Genomic DNA, 26,759 nt, shown 5'->3' on the forward strand with positions numbered 1-26,759 from the left:
CTGACTGTGGTCTCTGTGTGCTCTTAAGGGAAACTGCACTTGATGCCAAGAGCTGCATCTGGAAATACTGTGTGTGTACCCGTTATCTTCCCAGCAAATGTCCTTCCCACAGGTGCCAGTGGTGAGGATTGGGGCTCCTTCATTACTGGTCCAGTGATGGGCTGTCACACATGAGACCAAAGAAAGGTGAACCAGACTCTAAGGCCAGAAGGGTCAACGAGGATAACTTTCCTCTTCAACCTCTATATTTTCTGCAGAAATTTGGCGATTAAAGGGAATGTAGGGAAACCGTAAAGCAAACCAGACGGCCAAGCCTGAACTAGAGTAGCCCTTGGTGACTGACACTGTGAAGGGATCAGGGCACAGAAACTGCTGCATTTGTTGTTGAAAGGGAATTCATGTCGATCGCAGCAGAGTTGACCCCACTGGTGGAAAATTATCTTTTGCCACTCACTGATTCAGGGACCACTCATGAAGCATCAGAAGAACTCGTCTTCTGAGCCTGTCTGCCAGAATGTTGGACTCCCCTGGAATGTGTGCTGCTGTCAGAAAATGGATGGTAGAGATCACCCATTGCCACAGCCTCATCACCTCACGACATAACGGGTAAGACCTGGTTCCCTTGTTTGTTGATGTACCAGAAAAACTGACATATTGTCTGACTGTACTGCAATCGTTCCCAGAGGAAGAAAGCTATGTAGGGCTTGCAACACTAGGAGGACTACTTTAATCTCTAGAACACTGATATGCAATTTGGTCTCATGGGCAGTCCATGTGCCTTGGACCGTACAACCCAGAAAATGCCCCACCACCCTGTCTGGAAGGAGTCCATAGTCAATTTGGATTTGGGGGGGGGGGGGACAAATGGTCGTCCCTGCATGACCTCTAGGAGTGCTGTGGGTAACAGAGTTATTGTGGTTGCCTTGGATCCCAAAACCCTGAGCACTAGATTCGCTTCAGGAGCTGGGATAGCTAGAATTTGTTTGATGTGAGATCGTAAACTTGTAATCTTGCCCAGTGTGATGTAGGCCTGTGTTAAAACAGTGTCCAGACATGCTCCAATGAAGTGTACGGTCTGCATGCATTGCACATGAGATTTGTGTGTGTCGATTGTTATGCCTACAGAGCGAGCTAGCTATAACAAATAATCCCTGGCCTGAACAAGTACATGCCTTGTTGGGGAGGCTAACAGCCAATCGTCCAGATATGGAAACACATGGAATCCTTGCAGCCTGATATGAGCTGCGACAACTGCTATGCATTTGGTGAACACCCTGAAGGCTGTGGGTGAAACTGAAGGGAAGCAATCTGAATTGGTAATTGCTGGCTCTGCTCCCATCCTGAAACTACGGTACCGTCTGGAGCACCTGTCCATTCTGATGTGGTAGTATGCATCCTTCAGTTCTACTGAACACATCTAGTTGTCCATTCTCAAAAGCGGTAGAATAGACTGGGCTGTGACCATCCTGAACTTTGAATTCTTTACTGATTTGTTCAGGGATGTCAAGTCCAGGATCGTCCGCAGGTCCCCTGTCTTTTTTGGTACTAAAAAGAATCTTGAGTGGATGGCCGATCTTATTTGATCAGGGGGGAACGCCTGGATGACACTTTTTTTTATAGCAGCTTTGCAATTTCTTGACCTGCCTTCTCCTTCTAATTGGGTGGGACATTGTGGAGGACAGACTTTGGTTTGGGGTTTTCTGAAAAGGGAATAAAGTAACTTCTGGATATGATTCTTAACATCCACTGAGGCCTGTGTTCTGCGGACCCCCTCTGCCACAGGGGAGGTATCTTCCATTATAGCTGCTAACACCTCTGCCTCGGGGGGGGGGGGTAGTCTCCCTGAGACTCCTAAAAAGGATATTAAGATTTCTTGAACCATGCTGGTTCCTGGAGGAGGACTTTGTGGGGTAGAAAAATGAATCCTGATGGCAGACAAGGTCTTTCCATCTTTCTCGCTCTGGGAGATTCTCTCTCTGACTCTTGGAGAGAACAATGATAATTCTTCGTAAGGGGCATTGATGAATGATGCCTTAAAAAATTCTGCAAAGTCACACAGCCGCATCCAGGCATGGCACATAATGGCAATGCCCAAACCAGTCACCCTAGAGGCACCCTCTCTGCAGCATGAGAGATCAACCTCATGGACGCATTTCTAGAAGAAAAGGTCTTCTGAGCTTTGGCAGACATGGACTCCGGGGTAGAAACACAGAGCTCTTTGACAAGGTCTCGCTCTGCAGTCTAGTGAAATGGGATAAGTAGTTTAACGCATGTAAGGTATAAGTGGACGAAGCATAAACTCTCTTTCTGAACCTGTCCATAACCCTAGACTCCTTGTTAGGGGGATGGACAGAGGAGCTTTTCTGAGCCAGCTCTTTTCTTAGTGACTGCCACAACCACCATGGCATCTACTGGAATCCCTTCTGTCCAATGTGGCCTATTAGTAGGCGTTCTCAGAATCTTATTGGCCCTCTTTGGTATGGGCTCCACAGTGATCAGTTCCTTCCATGCCCTGGTAGATACTAGGTTAATGAGAGCATCTTCAGGGGGGACACCCAGTGTGTAGATGGGCCAGACCCAAAAGCCTCCAACAGCACTGTTTCCTCCAGAGTGAGGTTTTGGGCAGACCAACCACCTCTTTGGCAGAGTATCTTTAGGATGTCCACAAAGCAGACATCCTCAGGTGGAAATCTTGGGGACCCCTCCCTTTCCTCAAAATCAGTATCAGTAGTGAAAAATTCCTGGGGTGCCTCCTTTTACACCATTTCTTTAAAGGAACCTCCTCTGTGGGATGATCTGGGGAGGTGTCGGAAGAAAACTGGGGTTCCACTGATGGGAATGGGCTGGAGGCTTATCAGGGCCAGTTGTCCCCATGGTAGATGAGAGACCTCAGACACAGGATCCAAGGGGGTGGGGAATAGTGTTGACGAAGAAAGAACAGAGGCTCTCCCGGGATGAGACAGGACCCTCTCCACCATTTAAAATTCAGAGGAACTCTGAGTACCCGAGGGTCATCCTTCCGGTACAGATGCCTCTTTAGCACCTGGAGCCCTCCACTCCAAAGAGGGAGTCGGAGTTGAGCTGTTGAAAGCTGACATTCTGAAGGGAAGCGAGAGCTCTGATGGTCAAATCGGAGGAGGAGGAACAGGGCAGAAAGTACAGTTGTGTACACTTACCATAAATGAAGACGTTAGAGTGTATTCACTGTTGCAGTCATCACACTTGAGTTATCCTGCCAGGGATAGCCCTCAGTCAGTCTGAATACCAGAGGCTTAGTATTTCTGTGTCGGTTGCTGTCGCTCCAGGAATGACATCAGGTTGTCAGTGGTATAAAAACAGGCAGCCGATGCCATTACATCAGTTTTTCTTGCCCCAAATGTCAGGAGGCCCCAAATAGGGAGCTAGGTTATGGTGGAAAAAGGCCACCAGTAGAAATTAAATAACAAAAATCACTGTAAGGAGTGAGGAAGAGAGACAGAGAGAGAGACAAGGGGGATGGAGGGTGGGAAACTAGGACTGCAACAGTGAATACACTCGAACATCAACATTTATGGCAAGTGCACACAACTGTACTACGTTCTTCATGTTTCACTGTTGCAGTCATCACACTTGAGCTGATTCCCAAAGCTGAAGAAACGGGTGGAGGCAGTCAAGAAGAGTTGGGGCTGGCTAGAATGCCCTGCAGGACTGCGGTTGCAAAGCCTGCCCTGGATTGGGAAAAGATAGGCAGGTGGTAATGCTTGGTGAAGGTGTGAACCAAACTCCACTGCAGCCTCCAGGATGTCCCTGGTAGGGACCCCTCTGAGAAAACCTGCAGAGGTGCCAGTTGCCCTACTGGAATGTGTTCTGATCCCCTGTGGGGGTGGTTTCCTGTGGTGTTTGTAACAGAAATGGATAAAGTATGCTATCTATTTGGAAATGGTTTGTTTTAATATGGCCATCCCTCTGCCCCTGCTGCAAAGCTGACCAGTAACCGTTTCCTAAAGGACTTAGTCCTATCCAGGTAGAATCTGAGCTGTCTGTGCACATCTAAAGAGTGCAGGATACTTTCCCCCTTATTTTGAGGTGTAGGAAAAAGGTGGGCAAATTAATAGATTGGTTGAGAGCCACACTGGACACTACTATAGGCATGAAAGTTGGGTTAGTCCTGAGGGAGACCCTGTCAGCATGGAAAATGATGAAGGGTTTCACAGCCATAAGTGCTTGTAGCTCAGACACTCTTCTAGCTGAAGTGAAGGCCAGAAACAAGGCTGTTTTCCAAGAGAGGAATTTTAACTCTGCTGAAGGTGCAGGCTCAAAGGGGGGTAGCATGAGCTTTTCCAACACAAAGTTAAGGTCCCAAAGCAGGGGTAAGAACTCTTCTGGGTGGCCTTAAGTTGTTAGCCCCTCTAAGAAGCTGCTTGATGAAGGGGTGTGAAAATAGAGGTGGCTCTGTGCTGTAATGAGCAGCGATGGCAGAGGCATGAATCTTAATAGAAGAGAAGGATAAGCCTCTGTGAAGCAGGTCTGCTAGGTAATCCAGGATGAGAGGTAAGGAGGGCTATGCTGGTTCAGCTCCTTTACCCTGGATCCAGGAGCAATACCTTTTCCACTTGTCAGCATAGGATTTTCTACTGCTGGGTCATCTGGCTTCATGTATAACATCCAGGACTTGCTTACGAAGGCTGGCCACTGGAGGAGAGGTCAAGGAATAAGCCAGGCTGCCAGGTTCAGGGTCTGCAATTGTGGATGCAAGAACTCTCCCTATTGCTGCATCAGGAGAGTTGGAATCTGAGGGAGGTGTCATGAAGGCAATGGTGACAGGCTGCACAAAAGTGGGTACCAGTGTTGGCGTGGCCAGTCTGGGGCAATCAGGATTGCCCTTGGTCTTTCCTCCCTTATTTTGAGTAACACCCTTGTAAGAAGAGGTAGAGGGGAAAATGCATAGATTGAGAGGTTTAACCATTGGAAGGCTAGGGCATCTACTTTCCAGGTCTTGCTGTGAGGTTCCCTGGTGCAGAATTTGCTGAGCTGGTGGCTGTTGTGGGAGGCAAATAGGTCCACCTTCGGAGTACCCCATTTCTGGGTTACAAGGCTGAAGGTACTGTGGTTTAATTGCCACTCGTGTGGGACTAGGAGATTTCTGCTTAAGTTGTCTGCCAGAGAGTTTTGGTTGCCTGGCAGGAATTGTGCTAGCAGGTGAATCTGCATGGCTGAAGCTGTGTGCCAAAGTGTCATGGCTAGCCTGCATAGTGGGTAAGAGGGGGTTCCTCCCTGCTTGTCGATGTACCACATCACTGTGGTGTTGTCTATTTTGATTAGTAGAGGCCCCGGAGAGAGTAGGGGTCTGAAAGCTGTCAGAGTGCGCTGAACAGCTAGCATCTCTTTTTTGTTGATGTGCAGATGAATTTGATTTGGACTCCAGTGGCCCTGAATGCACCTGCCGTCCAGGTGTGCACCCCAGGCATAGTCTGACGCGTCTATGGTTAGGGTCTGGGCGGCATGGGGTTGCGAAAAGGGAAGTCCCTTGTTGTTGTTGCATGCTGCTGCCCACCAAAGAAAATCTTTCCTTAGACAAGGTATCATAGGTATAATAGTTTCTAGGTCATGAGAATGTTGACATCAGAGGCTTTTAAGTACCACCAAAATGTCCTCATATGCAGTCTGGCATATGAAATTAGTAGAATGCAGGAGGCCATGTACCCTAGAGCTTGCAGGATTTCTTGCGGATAACTGGGTTCTGGTGGCCAGCTGAGGGAAGTAGCCTGTCAGATAGGCTTGTTTTTCTGGAGTTAGAAAGACCATCTGGGATGCTGTGTCCAGGCTTGTTCCCAGGAATACAATTTTCTGACTGGAGACTAGTTTGGATTTCTTTTCATTGATAGTGTACCCCAGTGAGGTTAGTAGGTCCTTTACAAATGTCAGGTGCTGTACAGGCAGTCATCCAAGTAGGGGTAAAATTTGAATATTTCTTTGTCTGCAAAAAGCAATGGCTGGAGCCACGCATTTTGTGAAAACTCTGGGAGCAGTGGATAAGCCAAAGGAAAGTGCAGAGAACTGATAATGCATAGATCATGCCCTGAAACGTAGATATTTCTTACAAGAGTCTCTGATTGGGATCTGCAGATAGGCCTCTTTTAGGTCTAGAGTGGCTAACCAGGCATCATTGGACAGCATAGGAAGAAGCTGCTAGAGTGTGAGCATTTTGAATTTTGGAAAAACCAGGAAGGTGTTTAGAATGGATAGATCTAAAATTAGGCGCCAGGTGCCCTCTTTTCTGGGTACCAGGAAAAGTCCGGAATAGAAACCTTGGCCTATCTGGTCTGCAGGAAAAGGCTGAATTGCCCTCATGGAGAGCAGGGAATGAACTTGGTTTTGTGCCTCTGCCCACTGGTTTGGAGGAAGATCTAGGAACGATTTTGGGGTTGGCAGTGTGTGGAAATAAAATTTGTACCCCTGGGACACTATGTTGAGGACCCATTGATCATTGGTGACGGAGGCAAGTTTTCCTCCTAAGGACACAAGCAGGTGGGCAGAGGTAAGAGGTGGAGTTGAAAAGTCATTGTGAATTCTTTCCATAAGGGGTGGCTTAGCACTCCCTGTTTTAGAAGTGGAGGTACTCAATTGTTTAGATCTCTGCATATCCTGAAACTGTTGTCTGGGGGATCTGTTTCCCCTAGGTCTAGTCTGAGGTAGCCTTGAGGGGGCTGGAAAGGACCAATGTCTTGAAGGGCAATGCCTACTGAATCTTGGAGGCTGGACTTGTAAAAAGTCTTTAACTGTTTACACAAACTTAACCTTTTCTTCCATCTTTTTTGAATCTCTTCTGCTTTGGTGCCAAACAGATTGTCTTTGTTCAGTGGTGCGTCCAATAATTTTGATTTGACATGGTCTGGCAAGGTCTGTTCCTTAAGCCAAGCATGCCTTCTAAGTACAGAACCTGTGACTGCTGCCCTGCAGTATGCTTCTAGGATGTCAAACCCACATTGCAGGGCATGCTTACTAACTTGGCTTGCAGAATGCATAAGGCTCCTGTAATTCTTTATTTTCTGCACAGTCAGCAAAGGTAAATATTTTTTGTTTAATAAGTTCATAGTATGTTGCTGGCATTTCAGCATGTGGAACTGACAGTTTAATGCTCTAAAGGCAAGAGTTGCAGAGGTGTATACTTTTTTATCCCATCTGTCTAAAGCTTTGGAATCCCTGTCCGAGGGGGTGGGATTCTTAGCTGTGGTTGCTTTTATTCCCTTAGGTCATTGGGAGATGACCTCTGGGTCAGCAGTAGGATTTTTGAAAATAAATTTGTGTGAGTCAGGGGCTCTGTAGTACCGGTCAGGTTTCCTGGGAGCAGGAGGTAGAGTATCAGGAGTTAGGCTGGATTCCATAAAAACATCATCCACAACATCCAGAACAGGAGGAATAGCTAAGGGTCTGTGATGTGGTAAATCTAAAAATTCCATGTGTCTCTTTTTGGACTGAGGATAATCTTGGCATTCCTAATGGAAATGCTCTCTCAAGGTATGTAGGGTTTCACCAAAAGAAAAATCCTCTGGAGAAGAGGCAGAAGGAATGGATTCCTTTGCATCTGAATCCTCATAAGCTGATAAGGGCATGTCTTCACAATCAGAAATCTCAGAGTCGTCAGACTCTTGGTCAGATAAGGCTGCTGGGGACAAGTCTCTTTTCCTTTTAGCAGGGGTAGGATGGCTTTCTCTAATCAGCATGATAAGGTCTACCGCCATTTTAAGCATCTGAGATTGAGGCATGGAAGCAGGTGCATGAGGTTGGGTTGTTGTTTTTTTAGGCATAATTCATACTATGGGCCTTAGAAACTCTGTAGTATTAGAAAGGAACTCAAGACGTGAAAGAAGTTGTCGGTTTGTGTCGAATATCGGTAGTATGAAGAACTTCATCATAAGCCGGTGCTTGCACAGCAGCTCCGGGCACATCCAAGGTAAAGACATTCGCAGGTTCTGTAGTCAAAGAAGAGTCTCACGGCATACCTGACTCCGAACTGGTCTTGGTAGCGGCCTGCAAATCCATCGAAGCTGGCATCAGGGGCTGCAGAAGTGCCTCACTCAGTGCCGGCGAACTGGTGACTAACTTAACGGTAGCATTGTCGGCAGTTTTGGACCTGTGCAGTCTGTCTCTGTCTTTATCCTTACATTTTTTCAGAAGATTGCTACTCGGATGGCTTACCGAAGACATTTCGGAATACAGCGATCGAGAGCAAAAGGATTTAGCTACGATAAGGACCCAAAGATGTATAGTTTGGGCATTGAACAAAGCACAAAACCGGCAGCGAGGGACATCGTGGTCTAGGCCTAAACAGATGACGCAGTAAGAATGGAAATCTCAGTGTGGTATTTGCTTTCCACAGGCGAGACAATTGTTAATTTTTTCTGACATCAGTTAGAGCAAGAAAAAAGCATCCCCAATGGGGTACTTAGCTTTAGAAGACTTCAACTTTGGAAATGAAAACTCAGGTAGTGGCTGGCCGGCACTCGTGTGAACTGCTTCTGCTTCGGGCTCCTCGGCAAGAAAGACTGATGTAATGGCGTCAGCTACCTGTTTTTATATCACTAACGACCTGACGTCAATCCTGGAGCGACAGCAATCTACTCAGAAATACTAAGTCTCTGGTATTTGGGCTGACTGAGGGCTACCCCTGGCAGGATAACCCAAGTGTAATGACTGCAACAGTGAAACTCAAAGAACATCAAGGAAACTGCTCACAGATCCAATAGGGGATGGAGTTGGCAAAACCCCCATATGGATCTGTGCCAGAAGAAACTGCCTCATCAGTCTATCCACTTCGTTCTCGGATAGACTACAGGAGGACCTGGTGGAAGAAGTGGTACAAGGAGGTCTCAATGGCTTCTTAGGAGAGATCTCCCAACGGGGAGACCTCTGCGCTGATGTACCTGGCTCGGAACTGGGAATTGGAGCCAGGGGAGTTGGCTCTAAGGAAGTTGGATCTGAGGATTTTGGTGCCTTTTTGATAAGCTCCGACACAGAAGAAGGCGGCCTATCTGGGGAGCGTTTCCTGGAGATTGGATGAGCCCCTGAGGTAGAAGGAACAGCAGGAGAGGAGGTAGAAGGAAGCAGGACCGTAAGAATCAGCTTATTCTGCAGATCTGCCAGGGCACGCAGGTGGAAAGCTGAACAGATAGGGCTGGAGCTATCCATGTGAGCGGGCCCCAGACAGTACATGCACTCCCTGTGGTTATCAGGCAATGGTATCCTGTACTTACAGGAAGTGCATTTCTTAAATGCTAAAGGTTTGTCCAACTTAGGATCAGACTTGGACTCAGACATCACTGTAAAGAAAAGTTTTTTGTTTTTTTTTTAAAAATAAGGAAGAGATTTTTTTAAAGATAAGGAAGAACGAGAAATGGAGAAGGCAGGAAGGTTAAGTCAGACAGAAGCTCTGACTTATGGACAGAAAGGAAGAGAGATACTACTGAGTAAGAGATTGGATAGGAAGGAAAGACGATAGTAACAACTAAACATTAGCTAAAACTCACTGTTTGGCAGAAGAAAATCTCTCAGAAGCCCGGAGGAGCTCTGGAGCAGCGAAATCTCGAAGCGTACACTATGAGCAGCAAATGAGATCTGAAGTACAGTGGGGAAATGAAGCACTATGGGTAGGATGGGAGGAGTCCAAGCTTTGATTTCTTAGCTTGAAAAGTGGCCGAGTTGGATTCACGGGACGGATCCGAGAACCCACAGGTTGAGGAAGAATGACAGTGACATCATCAGATCATGAATTATAAAACCTATCCCTTTTCCCACAAAGATATCCAAAGGAGAATAAAAAGCTCTAGCATATAGGTTATTCTTTATCACACTGTCATCTAAAAAAAAAAAAATAAAACCCTACCTTACATCCCTCCTTTAGTGCCTGCCCCCAAAAGCATTTCTTGCTCAGCAAAGGATCACAAATTCAACACTTAACATTTACCATTGTCCATATTTCACTATTCCATACAATAAACATTTCTATAAAAAAATAATATAATGATCACAATCTACAATCAAAACAAAAAGCATTTCCTATAAAATAAACTAACATAAAAGGCACAGTAGCGATGCAGGCAGTAAACACAGCACTAACCAAAATGCAGGAAACAAAGCTGAAAAAAACGCTGCTTCATGAACTTTAAAATTCGGATTTATTGTGATACAAACAAAAGACGTGGTAAGCGCTTTCACCTGGATAGGCTTCTTCAGACCAAAACAACCCCCCACCCCCTCTTGTACACCCTTAAATGGTAAAAAAGGCGCCAAAAACAAATAAACCATTAAAGGCACAGTACAACTATCATGGTATACAACATAAATGAAGTGCCTACTCTAAAATACATTAACCATAGTAAAATAAAAACACCTATGCCACTCATAAAACATGAATAGAGATGTATAAAAACAAAAAAACTGCATAAATTCATACTAATTGCACAACACTAACAATAAATCCTCTCATAAAATTGCTCTCATAAAAATGCTCTCATAATACATGTAAAAAGCACAGTCATACATATCACTTCAATCTCCTGGACTTCAGGAAACATCTCAATGGTACTTTCTCATTCAGTCCAGGAAAAACATCTGCTCTAAGTCTAACAATCCATTTAGATTCAATACTCTCAGTTCTACCCCCCACCCCCCTCCCCCCTTAAAACTAGTGTGTGTAAGATCTAGTACTTTAAAACGAAAAAAAGTGTGTGGAATCATTAGACAAGACATGTTTGGACAAAGCATTGACAGCGGAATGAATCCTGATCTGGTAGAGATGTTCCCTTATTCTGTCCCTCAGCCTCCTGCCCGTCTTGCCTACATAAAATGCAGCACAGGCTCCACAGGAGGCCAAATAAACAACATGTGTAGATTCACAGTTTGCAGGAACTCTAACTTCACGGTTAGTGCTATAGACAGGGTGATAGAAATGGACATCAGTCTCTATGGAACACCAATAGTTGCAACTACCACAGGGTACAGTACCAGCAACCCTATCACCTCCACCATCCATAACAGGATAACACAGCAATTTCTTTAGATTCAATCTATTCTTATAGACAAAACCTGGGGCAGCACCCACAATTTCCCTCACATTCGGGTCCAGTGTTAACACACCCCAGTGTGATCTAATCACATCCTTCAACCTACCTACATCCTTAGTATAATATAAGGGCACTCTGAAACCATGGTTTCTACTCCCTGCCAGAACACCCTGGGAGGGACCATCATGGTCCACTACAGTCTCAGAGAAAAAGGGTGCAGCAGCTTGTTCCCTCAAATTAATGAGGTTTGCCAATCCTCTCTCCATATCAGATGTCTGATATTCCCTGCCCTTAAACCTTTCACATAAATCCCTAACATCTGCCTCAAAACCATCACGACTGGGATTATGCCGTGACGTCCTATATACCTGACCTCTCACAATATTACCAAAGATGTAACCTGGATGCATACTGTGTCTATGGCGATAGGAATTGCATTGACACTCCTTTCTATACACTCCTATGTTCAATAGGCCACTTTCCAATCTCTGAACATAGACATCCAAAAAGGAAATCCAATTCTCAGAAACCTCATGGGTAAATTTCAGATAATGCGTTAGACCATTAACTCTCTCCAAGAAGAGAGATAACTCATCTTTCGTGCCCTTCCATAAGAAAAACACATCATCTACAAAATGCCTATAAAACATCAGGTTCCTTGAAAAATCACCTATACCAAACAAGAACTTGGTCTCCCATGCAGCCATAGAGAGGTTGGCGTAGCTATTGGCACAAGAAGTGCCCATAGCCACGCCATCCAACTGTAAATAGCACAGAGCCGAAACAAAAAATGTTCTCTAACACAATTTCCAAAAACAAAGCCAACAGATCCACTGCATCGCTACCTAATCCAGATTTGTCCTTCAAGTAATCAGACACCAACTGCGCCCCATCTCTGTTTGGTATCACAGTGAATAGGGACTGAACATCCATCGTTACTAAGTAATATGGGAGATCAACAGGGACAGATCTCACAGACTTATACAAATCCAACAGGAACTGTTTTGTGTCCCTTAAAATATAAACATTTGCATCAACCACTGAGCGCAGGAACCTCTCCACATACAATGAAAATGGTTCCGTGATCCACCCTCTACCCACAATAATAGGCCTCATGGGTGGACATACACTGTCCATATGGATCTTAGGAAGACCCTGTATCACTGGCATGAGGGGATCACTAACAAACAAATATTCATACAACTCATTCGTAATAACATTGGTCTTAATCAAATCATCCAAAACCATCTGTATTCTATGGACATGTATGCCCACCATCTTACGTTCCACCAAACTGTAAAACCTTTGGTCTGATAACATAGACCTCATTGCCTCATCATAGAACTCAGAGTCCATAACTACCAGGGCACCGCCCTTGTCAGCAGGTCTAATGACCAGGGAGGGATCACTCCTCAGTTGTTGTAGGGCTCTCCTTTGTGCATTAGTTAAATTACCCTTTCATTTACTAGACTTACCCACTCTCTTTTCCATGTCATACAGATCATTCTCAACTAGTTTACTGAAGGCAGCTACTAGCGGTGGTACCATTGGCATGTACACACTAGGCTTCTTAAATGATTTCCCATCTAACACCTGCATTGTATCCTTAAACTCCAATCTAAGGCACAGATTCCTAATAAATAACTTAAACTGTACTAGGGTATCAACATAATTACTGTCACAACTAGGTATAAAAGTCAATCCCTTTGATAGTACCCCTAACTCATCTGACGTGAGTGGGCGGGAGGAAATGTTATGCACTAACATCTCCCAGTTTTCTCCCACATTTTCTTGAGGTTTTTGTTCACCTGGGCATCTGCTGACAACTTCCTCTTCGTCCTGCCCCTGCTCATAGACCCTGTGAACTACACTGATGGGGAAAGGGCGATTGACAATTGCAGTGCCACCATTCTCATGACTAGAACTATGTGCAGCATGCATAGTATGATTGCAATCCTTCCTCTTAACCACCGGTTCCAGATTCAGATTTTTCTGAGCCACACACCCCAATGAGTCAGTACTAATGACAGATTGGCCCACTGGGGGGGGGGGGGGGGGGGCAGCAGAAGAAACCACCCCCACCACAGTCGAACCCTCGAGCTCCAACTCAGCAGAAACAACTGCATTAGAAAAACCCTATCAAGGACATTTGAACCCTGGGGCACATTACAGAAAATACATTACTAGAGCCATCACTCATACTTTCATTAACAACAGTTACACTCTTAGGCATAATAACATCCACATTAGTATCATGAATTTGTCCTTTAGGTGCATCAGTCTGTTGAGAAGAAACAACGGCATTAGGTCCATGCACATTACTGTATGTCCTCGCCAGTAAGTGCTTCTCATATAACTGCACAGTATCCAGTGTAGAATCAATAAGTCTATCAACAACATCAGCCAGAAAATGACTAGGTTTGTCTCTCTGAGATCTCCAGATTGCACAGTGCGCCCTGCGCCCTTTTTATTTGTATTAATGCTGGATCCATCTCCAACCAATCAGTAATTAATTTATGAAGAGTCACCTTACAGTCTTCTTTCTCATATTTCTATGGCATTCCTACTAGCTTTATATTTTTTCATCTAGTTCAATCCTCCATATCTACACACAAACTCCATGCAATCCACTCTCACTTCAGCAGCCTCCATATGTACTTTCAGTTCTTAATTTTCTTCTGTAAGTCCCTACATGGCATAGGTGTGCTCATTTAATCCATAATGCGTGTCCTCCATTCTTTTTTCATATTACATCAAGTTTTCTTGCAGTGTCATTTTCACATCTTTAATCACTTCCATATTGTTAATAGCGATACCTTGTGCTCTTGTTGATCTCCACACTCCTCGAGCATTGCTTTGCTTTCTGCACTTTTCCCGCTGTAATTCTGATGACTTCTCCTGTCCCATTCAAACAGAAGTAATTCTTCATGGTATGCGAGTGAAATTTTTACTTTTTCTAACTTTTCCAGCTAACACTGAGTGGAGCTATGACGATTATTTTAATCAGGGTGCCACCACACAGGAAGTCGAGCATGACCACTTTTAAGTGGGAAATGAACTTTTTTAATGATGAAATAGTCCACCAAGAGAACCACAAAAAAGTTCATTACATCATCATGTAACCATGTAGGGCAGTATAGTGTAATGCCCCGTACTCCAACTGAGACAAACTAACTTAGGTTGAAAACAGTAAAAACTCACTGGTCTGACAGTCAAAACAGACCAAATGTCATTATTAATAGGTTCATAGGTTGGTACTGGGCTATCTGCCCGAAGGCATATATTAGCCCAGCCACTTTGTGCGGTATTCACCGCCCCTTTAGTAGTTCCCTAGACCCTTGTACTAGCAGCTAGTACCCTTGGCCCCTATCTAGTAGTGGTGTTGGCGTGATCCCCGGTGTGAACTTTCTGTTACCCATCCACTCATCAAGGTTCCTCTTGAAGAGCGATAGTGAGGGGCTCTGTCTTATGTAGATCGGGACCCTGTTCTATAGTAAGGGAAGTCTCTGCAAAGGGAATCTATCCCTCCAGCATGTTCTATTAATTGTTGTGTTGAGGTTTATATCCCTAAAGCGTGTAGCTCGAGTAGATTTGGTTTTGCCAAGATGGAGCATGTTCAACAATTCTGGGTTGGACATGGCTCTGCACATTAGATAGAGATCGCCTCTGAGAAAGCGGTATGCAATAGAGAACAGTCTTAGCTTTTTCAATCATGCTGCATAGGGAAACTGTTTGAGGCCAGTAATCCTCTTGGTTAGGTACCTTTGTGGTCTCTCCAGCTGCTGGAGATGCCTAGCCAGGTACATTCCAATTGGTGCATTGTACTCAATAATGGGTCTGATGACAGAAGAGTAGAGGGGCACCATTACATCCTTAGATCTTGATGCGAGCCCTTTCGTGATCAGATGGGTCACATAGAAGGATTTTCTAACCAATTTGGCAACATGGTTAGGAAAGGAAAGCTGACTATCTACTTGGGTCCCTAGATCCCTTATTTCTTCTTCAGATTTCAGGGGATTACCTCCTATGTTGTAGTTTGTGGGTACTCTGTTTTTTCCAAAGGGGATTACTACGCATTTTTTTGCATTTAGCTTGAGACCATGACTTTGACACCATGCATCAGTCTCATTTAGGCCCTTCTGGAGGATCTCCATGTCGGCCGGAGACTCTATTATAGCACCCAGTTTGCAGTCGTCCGCAAACTTAGTCAGCCATAGCCCTTCTGTGCTTGCCTGTACTTCTGAGAAGTATATGCCAAACAGGAGGGGCCCCAGGACAGAGCCCTGAGGCACACCACTCGTTACTGGTCTGGATTTGGACATAGATCCCGCTACTCTTACTTTATGGGATCTGTCTGAGAGCCAGTTTGCAATCCATCTTGTGACGTAAGGGTTTATGCCAAGGCTGGTGAGCTTATCAATAATACCTGAATGGGGAATGGTGTCAAATGCTTTAGCAAGGTTGAGGTAAGCTGTGTGTACCTCCTTTCCCTTATCTATAGCCTGAGTAACTGTCTCAAAGAAATCTACCAGGTTCGGGAGGCATGATCTGCCCTTGACGAAGCCGAACTGTGTGGGGTCCAGCGACTGGAGGCTCCCAATCTCTCCATTTATGAGTTCCATAATGATTCACTCCATAGCCTTACAGACCAGACTGGTCAGGCTTATTGGTTGGTAGTTCCCAGGGTCAGTTGTGGCCCCACCTTTGTGTAGCTGGACCACCATTGCCGTGCGCCATTCTATGGGCACATATCCTATGGAGAAGCTGAGATTGAACAGGGTATTAAGATGCGGGGTTAATTCCTTTTGGAGCTCGTGTATGAGACAGCCTGGGACACCATCTGGTCCCATGGAGGCAGTGTTTTTAGCTTTAGATAGAGCCTTGTTAACCAACGTATCAGTAATAATTGGACTTACACAATCCCCTAGAATGGTAATAGGCCCTGTAGGTGGTGGTGGTGGGGGGGGGATTTGCACTGAACCTGTCAGCCAAGATGTTGGCAATGTCAGAAGGGTCAGTGTATTTTGTTCCATTTTGTACTCGCTCAGAACAGACCTGAGCGTTGCCATTTGGGTTTTTGACGTAGCCATAGAAGGCCTTATGGTTATCCTTGGCAACTTTCTTTTCAAAATTAGCTTTAGTTGACTTGATGAGGGCCCTCAATTTCTTACTAATGCTGATCAGGGATGATTTTTCTACTTGAGATTTGGCCTTTTTTTGTGCAAGTCTCCTCCTTTTACTGTAAAGTTTGCTTATGGCCGGGGTCCACCAGACTGGTTTCTTCTTGCTTGAGGAAGGAGTCTTGGTTTTATTTGGGATAGCACAGTCCATGCAATCCTGAAGATGCATATAGAGTGCCTTGGTGTAGGATTCCGCATGGATATTATTACCCTTCTGCAAGGGAATAGTGAAGCTTTCCACTTAGAATGCAAGTAGTTTGAAGTTTGCTTTGGAAAGGTTTTTGACTATGATTTCTTTGATTGGGGGAGGTGGAGGAGTGAGGATGTCCAGTGTTATCAGTTTGTGGTCGGATCTGACCAAGGAGGGGGTGATAACGGGTGTGGTACAATGGGCGCCCATATTTGTGATGATTAAATCCAATATGTTTTCCCCTCTAGTAGGGGAACATACTAGTTGTTCAAGGGCATTTGAATTTATAAATTCTATGAATCGCTGAGCATAGGAGTTGGAACATTGGTAGTTCGCCCAGTCTATACCAGGGTAGTTGAAATCACCCAAGATTATGGTGTTGGGTAGGACCTTTATATTTTCCAATGTCTCAAGGAATGCAGAGTGAGCATCTTGGGACATGGTGGGCGATCTATAACCGGCTACGACTTGAAATGTGGGTTTGCCTGCTGATAGTTGTGCATGGATGATCTCTGGGGCATCATGCTGCACTACTAACCTGGAGATAAGGGTATCCTTGATGAATATGGATACACCTCCGCCCTTTGTACTGCGATCCGGTAACTGAGGCTGGAAGGTATGATATGAATTGTAACCTGGCAGTGGTGGGGTGCTCTCTTGAGCCTTGAACCAGGTTTCCGTCACTGCACAGACATCGATTTTCTCCATGCTGAGGAGAGCCTCGAGTGTGTGCATTTAGAGGTTGAGACTTCTGGCGTTGAGTAGCATTACCCTTAGTTTTTGGTTACCTATGCTGGTTACGGTTAATATTTTCTGTTTGGCATCCAGAACAGAAATTCTTACATGGAAGCCTACCTGATGGTGGCACTCAATGGGATTTAACTATTTTGATGGAAGAACAACAAAATGTTCACTTTTTTGCTGAATGTATATAAAAAAAAGTTAGATGATTGGCACACATTACCCTCAAAGAAGAAACTCTCACCATGTCAGCCTCAACAATGCTCTTATTTTAAGCTTACTCTATTATGAGCTTGCAAAGAGTGACTCAACAAGTGACACCTTCGGGTAACCTGTCACAGACAATTATTCTTTGGTTGAGGCAATTAACTCTAAAACCCATATTATGGAAAAAAAGGCTGTGTCTGGAAATCAGTGAAATAAAGAACTCATCCAAAGCCAGGGAATTTACAGTATCCGTTTATCAGATACAAAAAAGCATCTAGCAAACTGCTTTACTAAGGGGTCTTCCACCCTTGGACTTCTAAAGACACTTCATAAAGGAACACGGGATACTGCTGAATATCTGTGCGAAATGTTAACCTATTTTTTTTTTTTTTTTATTCACAGAGAGAGAAAAGGGGGACTGTCTTATAAATTATTCACAGAGAAAGGGAGACTGTTAAGTCTGCAGTGACTTAATTTGGGACTACTCCTGCAGCACCATTTTTATAGTAGACTTTAAATGTAGCACGCTTTCCACTTGCTTTGTGTCTTTTTTTTTTGCTTGCTCCTTGCAGTTGCTAAGCAATTTTGATTTTGATTCGTGTGTGTGGAGCTTGGATGTTCTTGTTGACAATCTCCATGCATTTTGAAAACGTAACTAGTTTGCTCAACCTTTTCAGGTGGTTTATTCCCTTTCTTGATTTCACACACTTTGCTAGTATTTACATGCGGGTCTAAAATCTGAACATTTTTGTCAGCGCACATCAGTTCAGGTCTGAAAAGCCTAGCACTGGTCTGCACTTGATGTCTGATGGCACCAAAAGGAATCCGGAATCAAAGTCTGTCCTTTTCTGATAGGATTGTACAAACTATGACAGCTCCTTTGGCAGCAAACAAAAAATTAGCTCCACAGTCACATATAACTGTTGGGGAAGGGTTTGAACAATTGGCTTTAAAATCTCCATTGTATGTTGTTGTTGTGTCTTTCGGCTTTTCCCAGTTAGGGGTCGCCACAGAGGAACTCCGGTCCGCTGATGATTGGCAGTAGATTTTTACATGCCGAGTTGCCGGCCCCGACGCACAACCTTCAACGAAGGTACGCCCATTCACGCATGTCTCCACACAGAAGACGCTCTAGCTGAGAATCAAACAGGACGTCTTACTGTGAGGCGACAACGCTACCGCAGCACCACCACCGCAGTCAAAATCTCCATTGTATAACACTTCAAAATACCTGTCTGTTACAACTGCTCCAAACGTTTAGTGGCTGGAAACACAAGCCTAATAAGTCAATTGATGAACTAATCAGAAACAAAAAAAATGCAGTTAAGTAAGCAGCAAAGTCAAAGCAGCTAGAAGAAATAAAAATGGCACTCAACCACACTACTTTTACAGACAGCCTGTAATAGCCATGAATGTTAGGAGACAGCTCAACACTGGCACTGGCTTGTGGCATACAAATGACTTTATGGCGTACAAGGATCTGTTTTCAAACAAATATATATTTATCAATATAGTGTACCATCCATTTAACTATAATAAAATAACTAGTTAATTAATATAGAAAAAAGGTAAAAGAATAGGCAACAGATTTTAACTAAGCAAAAAGCACAAATTATAAGGACTAAAGGAATTATCAGTTCAAATAATGTAATATGAAAATGTTAATTAAGTAACATACAGAAAGTCAAGAAATGCTTACCTGTCTTCTGTAGTTTTACATTCACGTATAATTCTAATGTTCAGAATACAGTCAGCTTTGATAAAACTAGTGTTCCTTTACAGTATTCGATATATGGAATTCACCTTAACATTAATACCATGATCTGGGATTTGGGAAGTTAAATGGACAACGAGCTGTACATAAATCAGCATATCTCCAATATAAATCCGTCTACCTCTGTCATCTTGTATACTGTGGGTTCTTGTTCAGATCCCACTCTAAAATAACTCTCATTTACTCTGTCCTCATTCACACCATCAAGGAATACAATTGCTCAGTTTGGCATGTACAGCTCTAAACAACTCTACCAACTAGAAGGACCCCAGCATTTTATAAACAAAAAGAATCCAAGATTTAAAAATCCACTCTCTATTTGGATGGATGGACTAAAACCTGTCCTTAACTTCAGCAGCCTACAGACAACTCTGAGATGAACTGTGCCTTGCTTGACTTGCAGGTGATGTCAAATCTCGCTCACTGCAAACTCAATTTCCTCAAAAAGAACATTTTACTCAGTTAATACCAATTCCAAAGATATAGTTGTTTTACAAAAGATGGTTATCATCAGAATCTCACTTGCTTATGGAACATGCTTCTCTAATATGTGATTCAGAGTAAAACCACAGCAACATTCTAACTTCTAATTATGCTAAACTAAACATTATCTCATCACAATGCTCCCTATTCCTGATTCTTTACCTCTAAAGGGTTAAAAAAGGAGAGGAGCATTACCTCCAATTTTAGGTAAGTATCTGGTGTAAACAAACCCAAGGTATCCAGTGAGAACTTGATGTCTCTGGGTCTAGTAAAATATAAAATCCTTGCAGCTAAGAATGAGACAGTAGTCCAGAAATAAGACCTTTTGTAAAAGCAGTCAGCCCTCAGTTGGAACAGCATAACAATGTTCAATACTAGAAGCAAGAGAATTAAAATTATTCTCCAACATTTCTAGGCATACCTCTCAAATGTCCCTAATTTTGTAAAATGTCCCAGATTTTGGCTCATATTTTTGCCGTCTCTCAAAAAAATTTTAATTTTCTGGTAAATTACCAAGGAAGACAGTAAGTCAGTAATGCCAGACATTGCAGTTCCATATTTCTGCTTATACAGAAAATGCATGCTGATGCAAAACATGTTGACCTATTAACTTTTTTAAACTAAATGTTTAGAAACTTTCCCTGATTTTGGGCCTTTGACACCCCACCATATGACTGACTCTTGCCAGAACTCTTGAACAAATAAATTGTGAGGTACATTTCTGTTGGATTGCCAGGTTGCAACAAAGGCAGCAGGCAGGCTTGCCGTTGTATATTCATGACAGAACACAACCTATAGACTCTATCATCTCAGAAAGAAGATATCCTACAGTAAATCTTAACATGATTAAAATTTTGAACATCCACTGCCCTAAATGCTGTTTAAAGTTTGTCACTAGAACAACTTAAATCCAGTATATTTCTAGACATCCACAGTCTCAATTAAGAGGGGAAGAGCTGGGTTCATTCATTCCAAGATCAAGGTGGGAAGCCAACTCCCTGGCTGAAGTGAGAGTTCAATCAGGTCCATTCATTCCTTGATCGACAGGGATAGCGTACCTCACACAATGTCGGATCTGAAATGCCCATTCAGAGGTGACAGCCAGGTGTTAGGAGTTATCACGTATTTATAGTATGCAATCCTACCCACTACCTAACACCTTCTTCACTGTGGCTGCAATGCTCCCAAAAGCTATCTTAGCACTATACAGTCATGTAATTCTCCCTTGCTTATGTCTAGTAAGGCATTACATGAGATCATAATGTTGCCTGCAATACTCTTTGTACATCTATAGGGGACAGAGATGCAGCAGACTGGACCATTTCCTTCCCCCAGGATGCATGAATTTGCATTGACCACTCACTTTTACCCCTCCAGGCTCTTCCAGCTTCCCATGCCCTGAATGGAACTCTGGTCACCTGGACCACAACTGGGCTTTATCACTCCAAGTCTAACAGCCAGGCAGTGAAGCCATTTGTGTGTGCATATTACACCAGGGTTCACTGAGATTAGGAATTAACATGGACAGTGGTGGAGGCCCATTTCAGAGGAGGAGTTTGCCAACTTGGTCTTGAAGTGATATGGTTTACAGTTCACTGCCAAGTTCTGAAATATGAAGTGCTTGACATGTGATTAGTGCTAATCATTTTCAATCAAGATCATCGCTGCTGGAGATCATAATGGGACATCATCCAACTAATTATGAAGGGCTTCTCCTCTCAGTCAAAAGATATAATCATTCCCTACTACTCTTCCCACAACAGGTCCATACTAGAAGGTACTGCCCTTCATCATGTACCTGTCTAAATGGGTTCTCTTCAGATGATCGAAGTTTTAAAAGTTCGAATTTCATATGGCCAAGGCCATATAATTGAAGTTTTAAAACTCCAAACATTCTCAACGGAGATCACCATACAGCACGGAATGGGAAATTTTCCCTTTTCCTCACTGTAGTGCGATCAGAGTTGGTATATTTAAATAGCAGGGGGTGTGGGGGGTGCAAGGAGGCTTGCCCCCTGCAAAAACGTACAGGAATTTTTTTTGTTTTGTTTTTGCTTTTCTTTAAGGTGTTTGAAGTTTTGACACTTCGATCATATTGTCTCAGCCATATGAAATTTGAAGTTTTAAAACTTAGATCATCTGAAGTAGATTCGTCTAAGCACCTAACCAACCTTGAGAAAACAAAGTGGTTCCTCACCAAATAACCTCAAACACGAGCTCCCCAAATTATCCAGAGCATTTAAACGCCCTTTCTCTCTTCTTTGTCTCCTACAAGATCATCTATGCTTGGCCTAAAAATTCATTAATTTATTTATTTATTTGCATTTGTTGACTGTGAAAGTCCATTTGAGTGCAAACATCTTTTCAGCAGAGACCCAAGAAAGCTTCACAGCAAAATATATAACTTTTATACAGTAAATCTGTAAATACATTTTGCTAATAATAATATAACAGGATAAACAGTAAAATGAATGTAGATCAGAGGAAGAAGTACACGAAAATTAAACTACAGACATTTTTTATGGATACAATACTTACAAAAATGTGTACGACACTGACAAACCATTTCTATTTTAAAAAAAATCAGATTCTGCCAAAATTGCTGTCTTGCCTGACTAATGAATGTGACTAGAGTCAGGCAGACATCTACAGAGAAATAAAAGGCAGACAATGCAGTAGGCAAACTAGAGAGGGTGGTGTGACTAGCCTGATGACTAAATGCAGTGACACAGGTATGAACCTCAACAGTATAAGTTTTCACTTTTTGAAAGCTGGACTTCCCTTAAAGTGGGAAGAAGCTTATTCCAAAGTTTACATACATATATACATGCCCACACATATTAGAGACACAGGCAATAATAACCTTCAAGCCTGTCAATATACCAAAACAATCATTCCCATAATAAGTGTTCAAGTTGTTCTAAAAAATATCTAACTAGTGCTTGCTTTACTATCATTTGCTAGTGTACTTCAAGCATCAGCTACTGTCTCAGAGAACCACTTAGTACATCTTTCAAATCTCCTGCACAGATTGTCTGATGGTTTTCTCATAAATAACTTTTTGAAACGATGTACAAGTTCTATTTCTACTACACTATTTCCTACTTACTCATGCTAGTTTTCTTATAGGGTTTCCATAATATAGTTTGGGTCTGAAGTAACTTGCAAATAACGATTTCATCATTTCTGATTTCCTAGATTTTATACATCTTTTATATAGCCAATAGTTTTATAACTACCATTCACCAATTGGTTGATATGATCAGAACATAAAACTCAAAACTGGATCCAACCACATTCCTAAGTACTTAAATGACTCTATAGCTTCTGTCACTGTATGCTATATTAAATATTTACTATTCAGTGTAGTTCTCCCAAATCATACATTAAGTTTGGAAATGCAGTTTGAGTAAAAGGCATCATTACAACTGTCACATGATTTTTATGTGGAACATCTTTAGAGGGTTAATAAAGGATCTTAAGGAGTACTTTTAACTGAGTGAAGTATAGCTAGTTGGACTAGACCCTGTGATCGATGTAGACAATGTCAGTATATAGATCAGAGTTGTACTTTTGTACACCCTACAGCAGGTGATGAGTATACTTTTCACACTAACACAAATTGTCAAAGTGAGCATGCCGTATATCTTGCTAGATGCACTTCCTGCGACCCTTTCTATATAGGAAAAATGAATAGAAAATTTTGGGAACACATTAGAGAGCATGTGTATCATATATGTGTTGGGACTGATTCCAATGCGCTAGCTAAACACAAAAAAGAGTCGGGCGTCACACACACTTTTTTATTTTTGGTTATTCAGATGATTAGGTTGAATGGTCGAGAGGGTGACATTGAGACATACATGGAGGAGTGTGAGCTCAGGTGGATCGTTAGATGCAGAGCAGATAAAAAAACAGGTCTAAACGATAAAGCCCCTCTTAAATCCATCCTACGAAGTGGGAAACTAACTGTCTCTGATAGGAGGGTCTTATGATGCTTTTTGTTAATGCCAGTAATGTTTTGGAATACTGGTTTCTTCCTCTGAATTTAAAGAGAGGGACAATATGCTTTAGGTCCTGGAAATTGTGCCCTTAGTTTAGTATATGGTCATTAAACATTTCCACCTTAGCTCATGTGTTTTGGTTATCTCCGCCATAGAGTATGTTTGTTCGTCATTAAGATTTTTTACATTATATTTTATTATTTTTATTTTTACTTTAATAGTATGATATCCTATTCAGCATTAGGTTTTTGATGGCATATAGTTTTGATAACTCTTTTTATAAGTTTTAAATGATGGTTATGCATATTATATTTGTTGTGTTGTTTTATGTATTTAATTAAATAATATAACGCCAGCGCAGGTTTGCACCAATGAGTTAGTAGGATGTATTATTTAAATGGCCTGAACACTGAAGCATTTGTCTGATGAAGCCTACTAGGTGAAAGCGCTAACAATTTTATTAAACTTTGGACTGTTTTATCAGCCCGCATATTTTTATTCATTTCTTACTTTTTGGATGCTGTTTTGGACATTAATATTGGAATAGTATTACCATTACCAAACACAATCACTGGGTCCACGCACCCAGTATAAACTAATGGCAACAGACAAAAAATCTTGCTGTAGGTAACAATAAAGGCTGTCCTCCACCTATACGTATGAAAGAAGACGAACTGACCAATGGATATTTCCAAAATCTTGCAAACTCTTTATTTAAACACACCATCTCGATTTAAAACAGATTGAGCGCGCTTTCGTCTCCTATCGTGAGGCTTCATCAGAATCTTCAGTTAAACACATTAATTCTGTTTAAATACTCTCATAATTAACCAATTGTTAATTGATTAATGGTTAGTCACTTAGATACAATTGATTCCAGTTCTAAGTGACCCTTAACTGTATGCACTCTGTTATATATTCACTATCTGCAGCTATCATACAACCGTAAAATCTTGTATACCTAAAAATGTATATATATATTTTTATGTTTGTAGATATACATATAAATATAAATTAAATACATGTATATTAAAAATATATAAAAAACATACTTCCATACAAATGAATTCATATACATAAACAAACCATAAAATCTTGAAGGCAGTTAACATGGACAACAATTTGTTGTCCATGTTAACTGCCTTCAAGATTTTATGGTTTGTTTATGTATATGAATTCATTTGTATGGAAGTATGTTTTTTATATATTTTTTATATATTTTTAATATACATGTATTTAATTTATATTTATATGTATATCTACAAACATAAAAATATATATATACATTTTTAGGTATTCAATAGTGTTACCGTGTTTGATTCCTGTGGATGTTGCTTGTTATTTGGACTTTTGAATTTTTATATCGAACCACAGGTATCTTTACCCTTTGGTGTTGCTTCTGTTTTCCACTGTTAGAGAGGTTGGTTGCAGGTTGTTACAGCACTACTGCAGTTTAGCAAATTGACTGGAATACTAATTGATGAAAATGTGTGAAGCATATAAAAGGCAGAGAAGAAAGTTGGCTATAGCTGAAGTTTTATGTCCTGTTTGAGAAAATTTGGCTTTATTCTGTTGAGTAAGCCAGGTTTTTGGTGAGTTTCTGTTTTTTAGCTTGCTGGCTAAGAAGGAAAACATTTAAGTTTTCATCAATAATAACGCCAAGTTATTCTTAGTAGGGAACATTTTGGTGATGTAACATTGACACTGCTTTTCCCATCTGAGTAAGATGGAACAGATAGTGGTGGCATGATTCTTTTTTAGTATTAAGTACTAGCTGAGATTGTTTTGTTAGATGAAAATGATTTGTTGAGTAACAGTTTGTAATTCTAATAAGCATGAGGAAGAACAGATGATGGTGGCATCATCTACATACTGAATTGGGGTTGCATGTTTGGTGGCCGTAACTAGGTCACTTACGAAGATATTAAAAAGTAGTGTGTCAAAAATGGATCCCTAGGGTACACCTATAGTTATGGGCAGAAAAGAGTTATATTACTTACGCAGCAGTTGAACCATGAGACAGTAGAGATGACAAAGCAAAGTTTGGATAGTTTAAGTGTTTAGAATGTGACACTGTGCTGAATGTTTAGGAGAGGTCTAAAAAAATTGAAGACAAGTCTACCCTCATTTCTACTACTATTATTTTTATTTAGAAATGTCAGCAGAGTTATATCTTTATTATGCTTGGGACAGAAACAATGATGAGTAGTGCAAAGTAGGTTCTTATCAACTAGATAATGAAATTATTGAGAGTGGATACATTTCACATGGATTTTAGATGGAGATGGAATAACTCATATTGATTTGTAATTCAGTCATTCAGTCGAGTTGCCCCCTTCGTGTAATGGAAGAGTATATGTTAGTTTCTATATGGTTATGACAAAACTCCTGTATGTATCCATTTATAAAGCTGCATACAGGATAAGCCACCAATGTGTGTATGGCCATTTTTAAGTATTCACCGGTTATCAGCTGCAAGGGCAGTGGGTTTTTGTTTGTGAAGATATTTTCTAATGAAAGATTAAGAAGAAAAACCTGATAACTGAGTTGTTTTGGCTGGATAGAGGAGGGAGACTCATACCATGTTGAGTAGTGGAACGTAGGTTCTTATCAAGTAGATATTGAAATTATTAAGAGTGGATACATTTCTCGTGGATTAGAGATACAGGTGGAAGAACAGATATTTGTTTATACTTCAGTCATTCAGTAGAGTTGCCCAATTTGTGAAATGTACAAGTATGTGTTTGCTTCTATATGGTTATGACATGAAATTCCTCTATATATCCATTTATAAATCTGAATACAGGATACGCCAGTGTGTGTGTGTGTGTGTGTGTGTGTGGGGGGGGGTTATGACATGAAATTCCTCTATATATCCATTTATAAATCTGAATACAGGATACGCCAGTGTGTGTGTGTGTGTGTGTGTGTGTGTGTGTGTGTGTGTGTGGCCATTTTTATGTATTCAGTGGTTATCAGCTGCAAGGGCAGTGAGTTTTAGGAAAGATATGCGATAATAAACCATCTTTGACAAGATAATTTATGTTGATAATGGAACAGCTATCACATTTACAAGATACTTCTGCATCAGTTTCGGGTGGTCAAAATCAGAGTTCAAGTCACTCAGTCAGAGATGGC

The sequence above is a fragment of the Protopterus annectens genome, chromosome 3.part1 (genome assembly GCF_019279795.1).
Source record: "Protopterus annectens isolate FY-2018-M chromosome 3.part1, PAN1.0, whole genome shotgun sequence".
Taxonomy (NCBI): Eukaryota; Metazoa; Chordata; order Ceratodontiformes; family Protopteridae; genus Protopterus; species Protopterus annectens.